At 36.2% G+C, this 14,463-nt stretch overlaps 1 long non-coding RNA gene across 1 annotated transcript; it reads left to right on the top strand.

The window, feature by feature from the left end:
- Positions 1-1,386: 1,386 nt before the first annotated feature.
- Positions 1,387-14,445, top strand: LOC121431354. The gene is made up of 4 exons (XR_005972115.1): positions 1,387-1,807; positions 3,348-3,431; positions 11,844-11,960; positions 14,315-14,445. It is a non-coding gene; the product is annotated as an uncharacterized LOC121431354 (long non-coding RNA).
- The last annotated feature ends 18 nt before the right edge of the window (positions 14,446-14,463 follow it).

Below are 14,463 nucleotides of genomic sequence, written 5' to 3'. Positions count from 1 at the left end.
TTAAATCACAGTAGTAGAAGACGGATATGCAAGGCCAGTAAATATTCCTTCCGGCGCGAATGGTTTTGAAGTTCTGAATTGAAACTTTAACCTGCTCTTATTTTGATATTTCTTAGATAATAAATGGATTACGAAGAAAAAGGGAGCTCAAAATGTGAAAGGGCCTGATGCAAGCCAGAAGAGGGACTTTTCATTTCCCTTCCACGAGATACATGGTAACATCTGTGATTTATTTCGGGAGAAAAAAGGTGTAATAAAGTCACTCATTATTAAGCGCTTTATTTTGTATGATTTAGAAAGTTCAGTGATATTCAAAATTTCAAATAAATCGTACCAAACAAGATCATAGAAGGGTGTAAAAGCAATACAGAATAAAGTTTCATCGTATATAGCACGGCACGAATTTATAATGCCTCGAGCCCCTTTTGAGCAGATACTTTGCCACAAATTACTCACTGAAAAGTGGAAGATATCTGGGAACTCTGGGAGTGGCAGGAGTGTTGACCCGCTCCGAACAGAAGAGCCGAAATTTTGCGTCAATTACGCAATTTAAAAAAAGAATCATCATTTTTGTTTTTAAATTCATGTATACTCTACGATTTATGGCACGAATATACAAATCCCATAAATGGGAAGGGGGAAAACCGTATCATAGTTTGGATAGAGCGCGAAAGCAAAATTTTGTATGAATTATAAAAGAACGTCTCATTTAGGTTTTTATTCTTTTGACAAAAAAAAATAATAAAATAGAAAAAATTAGGGCTGTACCCATCTTCCCTCTCTTCGCTTTTCCTTTTTCTTTCTTCCTCCCTTTCCCCTCTTTCATTTTGGTGCGTTTTTTTTTTGTTGCCGAGGGCGATCGACCGCCCCATCGCTTCCCCCTAGCTGGCTACGCGCCTGTTTTATTATGGTGCTCCTCGTTTGAGGTGAATCTTAAACGGAATTCCTCAAACCTTCACCAATTTTTAGTACTACTTTTTATAACAAACTTTTCTTCAGGGTGAACTTTCCCTTCTTTTAAAAAGGTATACACTTTAACACACACCCCACCCCGCTCCCATCTATTACGGACATGTATGCCCATACAATACATGAACGGAACCGTACATCGTATAGCTCCATGATGGGCCCGTTGCAGAAAGAGTTGCAATCAAACGCAACTCTAAAAATCATGCGTAACTTGATTTTCAACCAATCAACATCGCGCATTTTTGACTTGCAAATGATTTTTTGACTCTTTCTGCAACGGACCCCAGACCAGTAACATAACAAAGAAAAAAATACGAGACACGATACACAAACGCACCCTTACACACACACCATGGACCTCTATGTCCAGCACACAAAACACACACAGGACCTGTCCAGCATTTACAGTTTTTTACACCCTATGCCGCCCTCTGGCTATGCCTAGCCTACGGCCAGTGCAAGAAATTTGATTTCGCAATCAATCGCACATGTGTGTTGTTTGTACACAAAGCTGACGCTGAGCACGTGTGTAATTCTACCACACATCTCGAAGTAGGCCTACACATTTACAATGTGAACTTAATTTAAACGAAGAAGAATTTCCGATGGCGACGAAGCGCGACAGCTTTTCAAAGCTCTCTATTTTACAGAAGAGGAAAATGCTGCAACAAATGAAGAGGCCACCAGTCTACTACGAGCCGGAGTACGGCTCCAGGCCAGGCCCAGTCCCAGTCTGATTATTGAGTCGAGTTTTGGCGATTTGACATCAGCTACGGGTTCGAAGATTGCAGCAAGCAACGACGTTGTGTTCGAACAGATCCCGTTGGTGCAGAGAGAGGTAAGGCGCGCCTAAGGCTAAGCCTAGGCTTTATTTTTAGTTTATACTAAAAACTTTGGTCTCTGTTAAATTGGTTGTTCCGCCACCAATTACTGTTTAGTGTTGGGCCTGTGGCGCGTGGCTGTGACAGTGTGAGTGTTGGCTCGATCCACTTACAGAGAAATTAAAAAAATATATTTTTACACTTAGTTTCCATTAATTACACTAGCTATTCATCAAATCAAATTGGCTCTGAACTTCAATTCATTTTGTTTTTGTTTTTTAAATTAGGGGTCATTCTGGCAACAACTTGTTTAGGGCCCAAAATGTGTAAATGATGCCTGTGTAAAACTTGTTTAGGGGATGTCTGGAAATACATGTAATTTGGTCACGCAGATGTACAGCAATACATTTGACTGCCCCCCCCCCCCCCTGATGATATTGTTCATAGACATCAGTTTATTTAGTCTTTAAGGGTTTTTGAGTCTAGATTTGTTGAACTAGTCTATGGGCTCATAATTGCATAAAAATACCTCTCACGCTATCAGCACTTCTCGCTAGCATAGTGGGATGAGTTTTTGACTACATTTGGAACAAGTTGAATTAGAGTCCCAAGCAAGGTAAGCAACACTAGCTTTATATTGGGAGGAGAGAGCTACAGGTCACAGTGATTCAGTTCACTGTTAGACTACCAGCAGTACCAGGCATGGCACAGCTAGGTGATGCCAAGCAAATGATAATAACATTAAAAAATCAATAGATAAATCTGAAGTGAATGAACGAGAAGTCTAAATACTTGTTATTTTTGGTGTAGGGTGCATAGGGAACTCTTTCCAATTTTTATTTCAAAAGTGATATTTTAAGGAATGAAAATAAAAACTGTCATGTGAGTTATCTACACAGGGTTTTTATAAACTGGGAGTTTTATACCGGTGAAACAGTTTTAGGCCTAGAGGGATCTATTCTCTACTCTTTGTTCTAATTCTATGACTATGTGTGTCTTAATGAATGAAATAGATTTGTGCAATGGAAAAGTCAAGCAATCAATGTAAAATCTGATAATGTAAAATTAGCGTATTTATCAAATAACATTCAAACAATTTTTTAAGATTATATCTGACCTTAACACCACAACTATTTTGGGGGGAAGATAATCTTGTAATGATATGAAATGGGGTCTAGAGGCATTCCCTTTGGGGAGATGAACCAAGCTGAAGATAAGCTTTACATGCTTTTCCTTTGTTTATCATATTTAGAAAGTTACACATTACGTACAGGTTTTAATTACCTACCACATGCATGCAAAAGTGAATGCATGGTTAGAATTACATTAACTATATCCCAGGTAAATCAAGTTATCGCCTTATATTAACTGGAATGAACCTATAGCCTGAATATTTGCATACTTTTATACACAGGTAAGCATAGTACCTCTTCCACCTCTTTAAAATTCTGCTAACATTTGTTGGAGGACTATCTCTAAATGAATGATGGGTGAAAGGTTTGATCTAAAAATGATTGAATTTGTTGTTTAATTTTTGTTCTTTAAACATGCTTACAGGTGGCTACTCAACAGAAGTAGATTTCCCTTTCAAAAAGTCGGATTGTTACATTTCTGAAGCCGATATTAACTTTAATTCACCAGGTATGTCTTTGAAAACTTTTTCATGAAGATCGATACAATTACAAAGTACATTTGCATATACATGCAGTGATTGCAGTCTATAGTTTGCATGATATATGTGTATGAATTTGTATCTCATTTTTGGAGCCTGCCAATTTCCTGAAGACTCTTGTAAACATGAGTTTCTACCATTGGTACCCACCGCTAGCTTCAGGGAAAAAATTAGTTCATATTTTATCTTCGCCGGATATTTTTTGAAGAAATTGAAAATTAAAGGAAAGGTTAGAATAATAGAGTTTCCATGTGCACTGTGACCTATATAGCTGCCATCTAGGATTTTTCAAAATGGTCGCCCAAAACAGAGTTTTTTTACTATATCTCAGCTTCTGAGTAACCTAGAATCATGATTTTGACACCAAATCCATCTATTATGAGGTCAAGAAATCTATTCAAATAGAGATAATCAACTTAATTCAAGAAAGAAAATCATTTTCATGATATTTTCTGCCTTTTCTATGTAGCTGCATGATCGAGGTTCACAAACTTCAACAAAGAATTTTGACTAGAAAATTACTTAAAATTGGTAATTTATTCAAAATTTATTCATTATCACCAAGAAATGCTTTATTAGTTGGTCAACTTTTTATTTTTTCCTACATCTGGTGGAGCTACATGAGAGTCACCAAACTTCCACACAGAATTTTAAAATGTTGACTAGAAAATAATGCTAGTTTATGTGATATTTATGCAAAATTTAATAATAAATCACAAAAAAACTTATTTCTCCTTCATTTGTCAATTTCAATTTTGTTTGCTTTATATGATAGCTCTAGGTGGGGGATGCAAAATTAGAAACTCATTAAATATGCTACATGTTTTTCATGCATGTTTTTCAAAACTCAAGAAACCGAATTTGAATTTTTTTTGTTCCATCTGAGAGCTACATGTACATGGGGTTCACCAAGGTTTTACACAGAATTCAAAAATTTTGACTAAAAAATTATTTATGCTTTATTTACAATTTTTTTTCACAAATCACAAAAAAGTTTTTTTTCATTTATTCATCAATTTCAATTCTGTTTCCTCAATTTATGTTGCCAATACAGTGACGTACCTAGGATTTTCCGGTTACAGCCCGATAGACCGCGGGTCCGTTAGACCGCGGGTCCGATAGTCCGCGGTGTATGTAAAATAATGATCAGGACAATATAGTGAAATCCATGTCATCAAGAGGTCAAAAGGTTATTGATACGAGTCACTGGGGTTCTATAACGATGAACCACAGGACAATCGCCCCTGACATCTACTTCAAGAAAAATATCTCCATATTTTTATCGTCGGGGACTGTTCCCCCCCCCCCCCGGAAATATGCCCTCTAGACGCCATACGGAGCCTCTAAAATGCCATAGACTAAGCTTGACGACATGGCGAGGTACTTTATCTTGCCATGTCGCTTATTATGTCCGCACGGCGAGATACGTTATCCTGCCAAGTCAGTCCACTTATAAAAAGTTATATGTCAACATGACAAGATATTGTATCTTGCCAAGTCGACTTTATAAATATATGTCAACATGGCGATATATCGGGATTCTTGCCGGGACTTGTACACTGCACATCTCGCCATGTGGACATATCGACTTGACAAGATAGAATATATCGCTATGTCGAAATAAAAGCTGATTAATTACTTAGGCGGCGGAAGCAGGGAGGGGGTGGGGGGCTTTCCCCCTAAATTTGAGGTGGGAGGACGGTCCGCCTAAATTTTTAGTCGAAACCTTTTTTTGGTCGTCAATTTCTTTTCTACGTCCCCCCCCCTATATTGAGGTAGACCACCCTAAAATGTTTTTGTTGATAACCTTCTGTTTTTTCCTTGTCAAAATATTTTGGTGGTCCCTCCTAAAATTTTGGTTGATTTGCTTGTCAATTTTGTACCTGTGTCCATCCCAAAATTTCAGGTGGATCCCTCTAAATGTTTTGCCTTTGGCCGCCAATGATTAATTTAAGACATGGTAAGATAAAGTACCACGCCATGTCGTCACGTTAAGGCATTTTCACAATTATTATTTTCATAATTATCTGGGGTAATTGTCTGGAGAGTAAATTTCCGGGGGAGGGGGTAACAGTCCCCGGCGGTAAAAAATATGGGGATAATATTTTCCTTGAAGTAGTTGTCAGGGCGATTGCCCTAATTGGGTTATTGTTATAAAACCCGGGCGCGGATCCAGGATTTCAAGGGGAGGGGGAGCAAATTTGATCTGATGTTTGGCGCCCATGTGTACTTTTCGAAAAATGGCGCCCACTCCCTCCCGGCCAGGCTAAATTAAATTATCTTATAATCACATTAAAAAAATAATAAAGACCACTTATTAATGTGTTCTTGAAAAAAAAATCCATGAATACATAAATACAAAAAGGTAGGGGGACATAGGGGCGGTTCCAGCCTTCGCCAATGGTGGGGGGGGGGGCGTAAATTTGTTTCAGCCATATTTTCCCCGATCGGGAGCTCGAAGATAAGTTTTGTTTGTTTCTTTGAAGGGGTAGTCCTCATTAGTCACTTCTTGGCATTATTCTTATAAATTAATACATAATATCATAATCCTCATTTATATGATGCAAGCGCGAAGCGCGAGCTAAGTTTTGGGGAAATTTTATGTATTTTTTCCTAAATTTTGAACTGATTCTGGGCAATGTTTGTTATCCTGAAAAAGACATGTATGCAACTTAATAATTACTACGAACGCAAAGCGCGAGGGGAAATGAACTGATGAAAAAGATGCCTGTCAAAATAGCATTTAGCAATCAAATAATGCGAGCGCGAAGCGCGAGCTGAAACTTTTTGAAATTTTCACCCAAAGAAAGGAAATTCTAAGCACTTTTTTTTAACTCAAGCAGAATAGGTATATGAGTAAACAATTAAAACAAGCGCGAAGCGAGCGGAAAATTTCTAGATTTAGTCCTATAATATTTACTGAACGAGACACTCTATTCATGATTTGTAAATCCTAAAAAATATGAGTATTAATAATGTGAGCGCAAAGTGCGAGCAAAAAAAAATTATACGTTTTAAACTGGTACCTGTTAAGGACTGCTTGCACTTAGCCATGGAGGCGTCACATATTTTAACAATCAAAAGATGCGAGCGCGAGCTGAACATTTTTGAACTTTTTAAAGAAAGAATGGAAAATTTCAATCAGTTCTTGTAATCGTGAACAGGATATCTATGTAATTTAACGATTGATGCGAGTGCGAAGCGCGAGCAGAAAAAAATTGAGATTTAGACCTAAAAGTGGGCCACTCTGTTCATGTTTTGTAAATCATCAAAAGGATGAGTAATATGGGGTCTTCGTACATTAATAATGCGAGCACAAAGCACGAGCAGAAAATTTTTGATACTGTGATCTGAAACTGGAGAATGATTTAAATTAGAGAACAAGTTTGGTATCTGAATAAACATGCGCGAGCATGTTTCATATTTAGACCTAGAATCTAGGCATTCTAAATACAACTTTAATCATGAAAATCATGAAACTTTGATAGTCCGATCTGAAAAAAAGAGTCAATTTCAGTTTTATATTTCTAGCAGTTTGTAGAAAAATTGTAAGGTGGATATGGATCGCACTTAAAAAAGAGCTGATATTATTATTACTTTGAGTTTTGACATAGGACCGGGACATCATATGAAAATGATGACTATCTTCCTATTCATCTTGCTAAGCGCAAGGTGAAACAAAGGGACAATTTAATTATTAAATTGATATCATATTTATTAATGCCTAATGAGGGCACGAAATCTGATGACATTCATGGCGTAAAAACTGGACATTTCACTTTTGTGATTATGAATAGGATGCATCAGTTTATATATAAGCTATAATTTAGCTATAATTTTCGATAATTTTCGAGCTATAATTTTTGATAATCTGTCTTGAAAAGGGGATTTTAAGTAGTTTGTTATAAACAATATTGAAACATTTATATAACTCGCCAATCAAAATGCGAGCGTGCAGCGCTCTAGCTGATGCGCCTTAACAATCAGACCAGAAAAGGGATATTTTGAAAACTTTATGGAATACACCAAAATATAGGTACCTGATAAATCAAAATTTGCGAGCGTGTAGCGCAAGCAGCAAATTTTAACATTCAAACCATAAAATTGACATTTTTATAGAGCACTTTTTAAAAACTAATTTGTAAATTACACAAAGTAATGAAAGTCTGATTTCCGAGGTGAAATATGTGTTGTATATTGACTTCCAAACTTGATATTCAAACTCCATATTGAATAAGATATGTAAATCACCTAATAGGCAATATGATAGTTGCACTAAATATTCTTTGATTTTCCAATTCTTCCCCTCATCTTATTTTATGCCTTCGTCGTCCTTCTCTTCCTTTTCTCCTCTCTTTTTTTCCTTCTTTCTTTCCTTTTTTTAATCATTTTTTGCTCCGCCAAGAGGGGGGGGGGGGAGCTCGGCCCCCTGGATCCGCCTATGGGGACAAGGGGCGGGAAAACATGACAAGCAAAAAAGGTTATCATCGCCAAAGTAAGGTAATCTCGTCCCAAATTATGTTTTATTTCGATTAAGAATGATGTATTTCTATTTTTATCAAAGACCAACTAATAGTAGGGGGACTTTTGATATTGTGTCGCCCCTACTATTTTGAGTAGGTGGGACACGTCCCCCCCCCCGTCCCCCTGGGATTTCCGCCTATGATGTAATATCAATGGGAGCGCGAAGCACGAGTGATTTTGGGGGGTTTCAATTTGGTTTAACTTCTCACCAGAGTATAGGCCCTACTAGAATATTGTGAACGGGAGCTGTAGTTTCTGTACTGTTGTTTTAGTATACCCTACAATATTATTAATGATAACCTCTAGGAAATATGCAATCTAGACTAATTATCCTTATCAGTGGCGTATTTATTCAGCATGGGTGCAGGGGGGCCGGGGGCACAAAAGTAAAGAAATAAATGAAAGGGGGGAGGGGGTAGACGTTTAAGAAAATCTGAGATTTTATTCTTGAAAAACACATTGAGGTACATGTATCTCACAAGGCCTAAATAAATAATGAGAACGCGAAGCGCGATCTGATTTTTTTTTTTAGAATTTTCCTGTATTTTATCCTGAAAGCCTAAGTCAGGGGCGGACCCAGCTTCCACCAATAGGGGGAGGGGCCATTTTTTCACCCATATTTTCCCCGATCGGCCGCTCAAAGTTGATTTGTCCAAGTGCCGTAATAAGCCAACAATTTCGAGGGGGCTCGATATGGCATATCGCATAAAATTGATAAGAAGTAGGCAGTGAGCGAAGCGAGCAAGCAAATATGTTGACACTTTTATTGCAAAAATACACGGTTGTGATAGATTTTGACATAATATTTGGAAAATAATAGTATATTTCCTCCTAATCCCTTTCCTTTTCTCTCTATTTTTTCTTAGCCTTGATTCTCTCTTTTTTTGTTGGGGGAGGGGGGCAAACGCCCATGTCCTAACAGTCATTTCCTAGATTTACTTTATAAGCAACATAAATGTGTTATAATCTCATAAGCCATATGCAAGCTAAAAATTAAATTTCATTCTGGGCAATGTTTGTGAATCTGAACATGACGCGTATGTAACTAGATAATTACCACGAGTGCGAAGCGCGAGCAGAAATGTTAAATATTATGGACTGGTCGAAAAGTCATTAAGACGATACATATTTCAATGATTAAACTGAATTTGTTTATATTCCAACCTAAAAAGATGAGATTTCAAATCCCCAATGGGACATTCGACATTCATTTCCATCTCTCTTTTCGTTATCTTTCTTCCCATCTTTCTCTCTTTTTAATATTATTCTCTTCCTATTTTTTCTTCTTCTTTTCCTTTCTTTTCTTTTCTTTCTTTTCACTATTCCTCTTTGTTTCTCTTTTCCCCATTACTTATCCCTCTTTCTTATTCTTTCCTTTCCCTTTTTTCTCTTTTTTTTTCTTTTCTCCCTCCCCCTTCCACTCTCTCTCTTTATTCTCTTCTTTTCCCCTCTTCCTCTATCTCTCTTTTTTTCTTATCTTTCTCCCCATCTTCCTCTCTATCTAAATATTCTTCTCTTCCTTCCTCTTTTTTTCTTTTTCCTCCTTTTCCTTTCTCCAAGCTTTCTTTTCTTCCCTTCCTTTTCCCTCTCCTTTTTCTCTTCTTTTCCCGTGTTCTTCTCCCTTTTTCTTTGTCTTTCCTTTCCCCTCTTACTCTCTTTTCTATTATCTTATTTCCCATCTTCCTCTCTTTTTATTCTCTCCTTTTCCCCTCTCCCCCTCTTTTTTGAGGGGAAAGGGTGAGGCAGTTCCCCCTTGCCCCCCATGGATTTACACGCACTGCGGACAATCGGACCCGCGGTCTATCGGACCCGCGGACTATCGGACCCGCGGTCTATCGGACCCGCGGTCTATCGGGATGTCCCCGATTTTCCACAGGGGGGGCAAAACCGTCCGCCAAAAAATTTGACAAGCAAAAAAAAAAGGTCTTCAATTACAAATAAAGGATTTCGTACCAGAAAAAAATTGACAGGCAAAAAAAAGAGATCTTCAAGCTCATCAGGGGGGCAAGGATACGTCCTTTGCATGGGTTGTGGCTTGTAGGTACATGTATGCTAGTGCACCAATATAATTCACTACATTGTCAACTGGGCTGAAGTTAAAAATTGCGTTAAATTTCTTTGCGAGTTGGCGGATGAGCTCCACATCATTGATGTGCGAGTATTGTATTAATTTACCTTTTTAAAGTCAATGATTAAGCCCACCAGTTGATGAAGTAACCTTATTTTATGATTTGGCCTGATAACTTGTAATACAACTACTACTACTACTAGCATCATTAGTGTATGAAAAGTAGGAATGGAAATATTTCCAAAAAAAATAAGGGAATAGTCTTGTGTATCATTTGACAGAAACCCAGATTCATTAAGTTGTGAATGTGGTATTAATGACCATGTGCCATCCATTGAACACCCATTAACAAAATAGATGTATCAAATAAACCCATATTGATGTTCTGAAAGTATTATTTAGACAGATATTTGTCTCTAAATTATTTTGGAATTTGTTCTTCCTGAAATGCAAAACAAGAGTATTTTCCTAATTTTGTATTCAAGGAAATTTAAAACTTGATAAAACCTTTCATTGATACTTCTCTGCAATCAAGACAGGAAGTGCCTAATTACTGCGTCAAAGTTGCTCTAAGCTGATTTGAATGAGTTCTAATCCTCTTTTTGTCACCTTGTACAATAGTGTGAGGGTAAGTGTGCCTCAATAGACTCCCAAATTTAATCCCTCTTTTGTCAAAAGTAAACATCAGTGGGAGTCAAAGTTCTTCTCTTGGTAATGAGGTTGAAAACATCCAATACTCATGAATCATATATTCAGATTCAGATTCATTTATTATTGATCCATGATAATTGGCTCCACTTTATATGTTTGTCATTTTGCCTCCGAAGAAGATTCTGCTAGGATCGAAAGTTTAGGCCCCTTTTGACTCTCCATGATAAAATACATAGAAATTTGGCCTCCACTGGCTGTACATACAAATGATATAAATTATACAAACACAAATGATAAAGTGGGCGAATATATTTTAAAAAAAAATACACAAACAATTCAAACATATATTGCAATACGACATAGAAGGGAGATGTCAAATATATATATATATATATATAATTATGAAGCTAAGTTCATAATAAATGAAGTTAATAATAAATAATAATAAAGGAATTGAATTGAATTGAAAAAATAATAAATGAATTGAATTGAATTGAAAAAATTGAATTAAGTTTCCCCTATTTCTGTTGGCATATTCAACTGAAAATTTATTTCTGGTGATTTTTGTGGGGTTTGTACTTTGTAGCAATGTCAAAATTGATATTTCCCCAAATATTACCATTTCACTAAGCTACATAAATTTAAATTGAGTTTAAGGATATTACTTGATTTCATACAATTATTTGTATGATTAATTCTTAGAAAATATTTGGTTATATTTCTCCATTTTATAGCACCTTCCAGAATTCCAGGGGTGCTGCCTGTGGAGAATAATAAATGAATCACTCCAAGGCAAATCTAGCACCTCTGCTTCCCAGGGCCATGGCATCATAATGCTTTTTTTGTTCAGTAGAAAAATGCTCTTTGAGAGGTTTGAAGGCAAGGGGGTTAAGATCAGTGCAAATACAAATGATATCCTTAAATTGTTTAAGGCAGGTTTTTAGAATGCTTAGTTAATACATGTAGGTTACCAAAACCTAGTTGATATCATAGGGATCTCTGAATGAATGATTAAGCCTACTAAACCATACAGTAGATCTGAAGCTTTAGGCAATAATTTTGTTAGACTTCTTTCAACAGTTCTGAGATCTACTGAAGTATTAATAAGTGATTTTAATTTGTATTTTATCTATTCAAGGTCAACCCTGAGGAAGAAAACGTCAGATGGTATGTTTTGCTGACATAGAGACAGAGTCTGACTCCTCTCATTGCTCTGAAGCTGTATCATGTACGTGTAGAAGGAACTTGAGCAAAAGTAAGCTATTTTTACCGGTAAGTTAAAATTTCACATAATGATCATTTTTTTGTTACATTTTGCCCTTTTTTTTTACCTGTACAAATCACAATGTAACTTGTAAGGTAGTGACGATAATAGCAGGGCCCGCAGGGAGATCAGGTTTTGGAACTGCATGAGAGGCTACCCTACATGTAGTTATTAAATGAGCTACTATGGGCTAAGGAACGAATGAGAGCATTTGTCGTTTGATAAATCAATTGGAATCTTAATTTGTAACTGTCAATCTAGATTTAACCGAATGTTAGACTGACAAGAGTAATCTTGATTTGGTAGTCATTGCATTTTCATATTTCTGTTGTCACAACACTTGGGAAATTAATTTTAAACTATGTCCATGTCACAATATCACAATTTAAGGTCATTTCAGGTTAACTCGCATTTAATGGGGGGGGGGGGACTTGGAGGGTGTCCCCAACAAATTTTTATCACTATGCAGAGCTTTGCGCAATTTTTTACTGCGCTGCTCCCTGACTTTTTCTTTTAAATATTGCACATCTTTTGTGATGCCTGGGGATGCGGTTGAGAAATAACACATTTTGAAAGCACATACATGTAAGACCTTCAATTGCTTCAAAATATTCTGTATACAATGCAATCTCTGTTTCTCAACCAAAAATCATAAATGTATGCACATTTTTCTTTTGTTAATGTTTTCTGCTATTATTGATTGTGAAAGGGTCAGGGTTGGCTAATTTAAATCACTTTGATTTAAATCATGATTTAAATCACTTCCATTGAAACGTGTACAAATGATTGACAGTTTTTTTATTTGTGGCTATTTTCTTTTTACCGGTAATCAAAATTGAAAGATTTTATCAACTTCATATCATCAAGACATGAATAAATCCTTCATATCTACTCTCCAAACAATTGAAATCATGTCATTAAAATCAGGATAATATTGCATTATAGCCTATAAAGTGATGAACACTCGCCCCCTACTCCACTTGCACTATGATTTTTAAAAAATCATTGATTTTAAATAACTTACATTGAAACATGTACAGATGATTGACATGTGGCAGTAATATATTTTTACTCAAATTAGAAAGATTTTATCAACGTTATATCATCAAAACAAAATCCTTCATATCTACTCAAAACAATTGAAATCATTTGTTTAAGACTGGTTGATCATGCAATATAGCCTATATTGGTTAAAGGACAAGTCCACCCCAACAAAAACTTGATTTGAATAAAAAGAGAAAAATTGAACAAGCATAACACTGAAAATTTCATCAAAATTGGATGTAAAATAAGAAAGTTACGGCATTTTAAACTTTCGCTTTATTTCACAAAAACTTGCACATCTCGGTCGGTATGAAAATGAGGAACTGATGACGTCACTCACTATTTCTTTTGTATTTTATTATATGAATATGAAATATTTTAATTTTCTTGTCATTGTCATGTGAAATGAAGTTTCATTCCTCCCTGAACACGTGGAATTCCGTTATTTTAACATTTTGTGCTTCAGGCAAGGAGGTCCTTATCGTTAAATTTGTACAAATCGAAATATTGTATAATTCAAACAATAAAAAACAAAAGAAATAGTGAGTGAGTGACATCATCGACTCTCTCATTTTGATGTAACTGGCTCGTTCATATAACTATTTTGTTAAAAATAAGCAAAACTTTGAAATGTCATAACTTTCTTATTTTACAACCGATTGTGATGAAATTTTCAGCATAGTGCTTGTCTGATATTTCTCTATTGATTCAAATCAACATTTTTCTGAGGTGGACTTGACCTTTAACACTTTATACGCAGCTGTACACCCGCAGCAATAATGGTACTCCAGAACAAAAAAAAATATAAAAAAAAGGAATTCAAAATAGTAAAAACTTAATGTATACTATCCTGCCTGAATAGCCAAGGCCTGTTCAGACTTTCTGTACAATTGTGCTCATTCAGCAGGTACACTGAGAAAGGTTCAATAATGCACAGAAAATGCTCCTGCCAATCTTCAAAATCATGGCAACAACCATATAGATCTAGTGCCCTTTGCCACAAATGAGCATTTACTTTTATACATTTCTCATTGAATGTGTTGAATTGAGTGCAATTATACACAAAATCTGCATTGTCCTTGGTTTTTGTCTCACCTGCATAGCAGAGTGAGACTATAGGCGCCGCTTTTCCGACTGCGGCGGCGTCAACATCAAATCTTAACCTGAGGTTAAGTTTTTGAAATGACATCATAACTTAGAAAGTATATGGACCTAGTTCATGAAACTTGGCCATAAGGTCAATCAAGTATTACTGAACATCCTGGTACATTCATGCCCTGATGTTTTTGATGATTTTACAGAGCGAAATGCAGCCTGTCTGGAATTAGCGGCAATACTGAGAATGAAATGCTGCAGAAGTTATTGTCTTCATAAGATATAAAGAATACATGTAGATGCAAGGCCCGCAGAGGATTTCAGAACAAGACTCTAGCAGATCAGAAGCTATGGA

The sequence above is a fragment of the Lytechinus variegatus genome, chromosome 17, assembly GCF_018143015.1.
Source record: "Lytechinus variegatus isolate NC3 chromosome 17, Lvar_3.0, whole genome shotgun sequence".
Taxonomy (NCBI): Eukaryota; Metazoa; Echinodermata; class Echinoidea; order Temnopleuroida; family Toxopneustidae; genus Lytechinus; species Lytechinus variegatus.
Note: the sequence above shows the minus strand (reverse complement) of the source record. Positions and strands in the feature narration are given on the sequence as shown.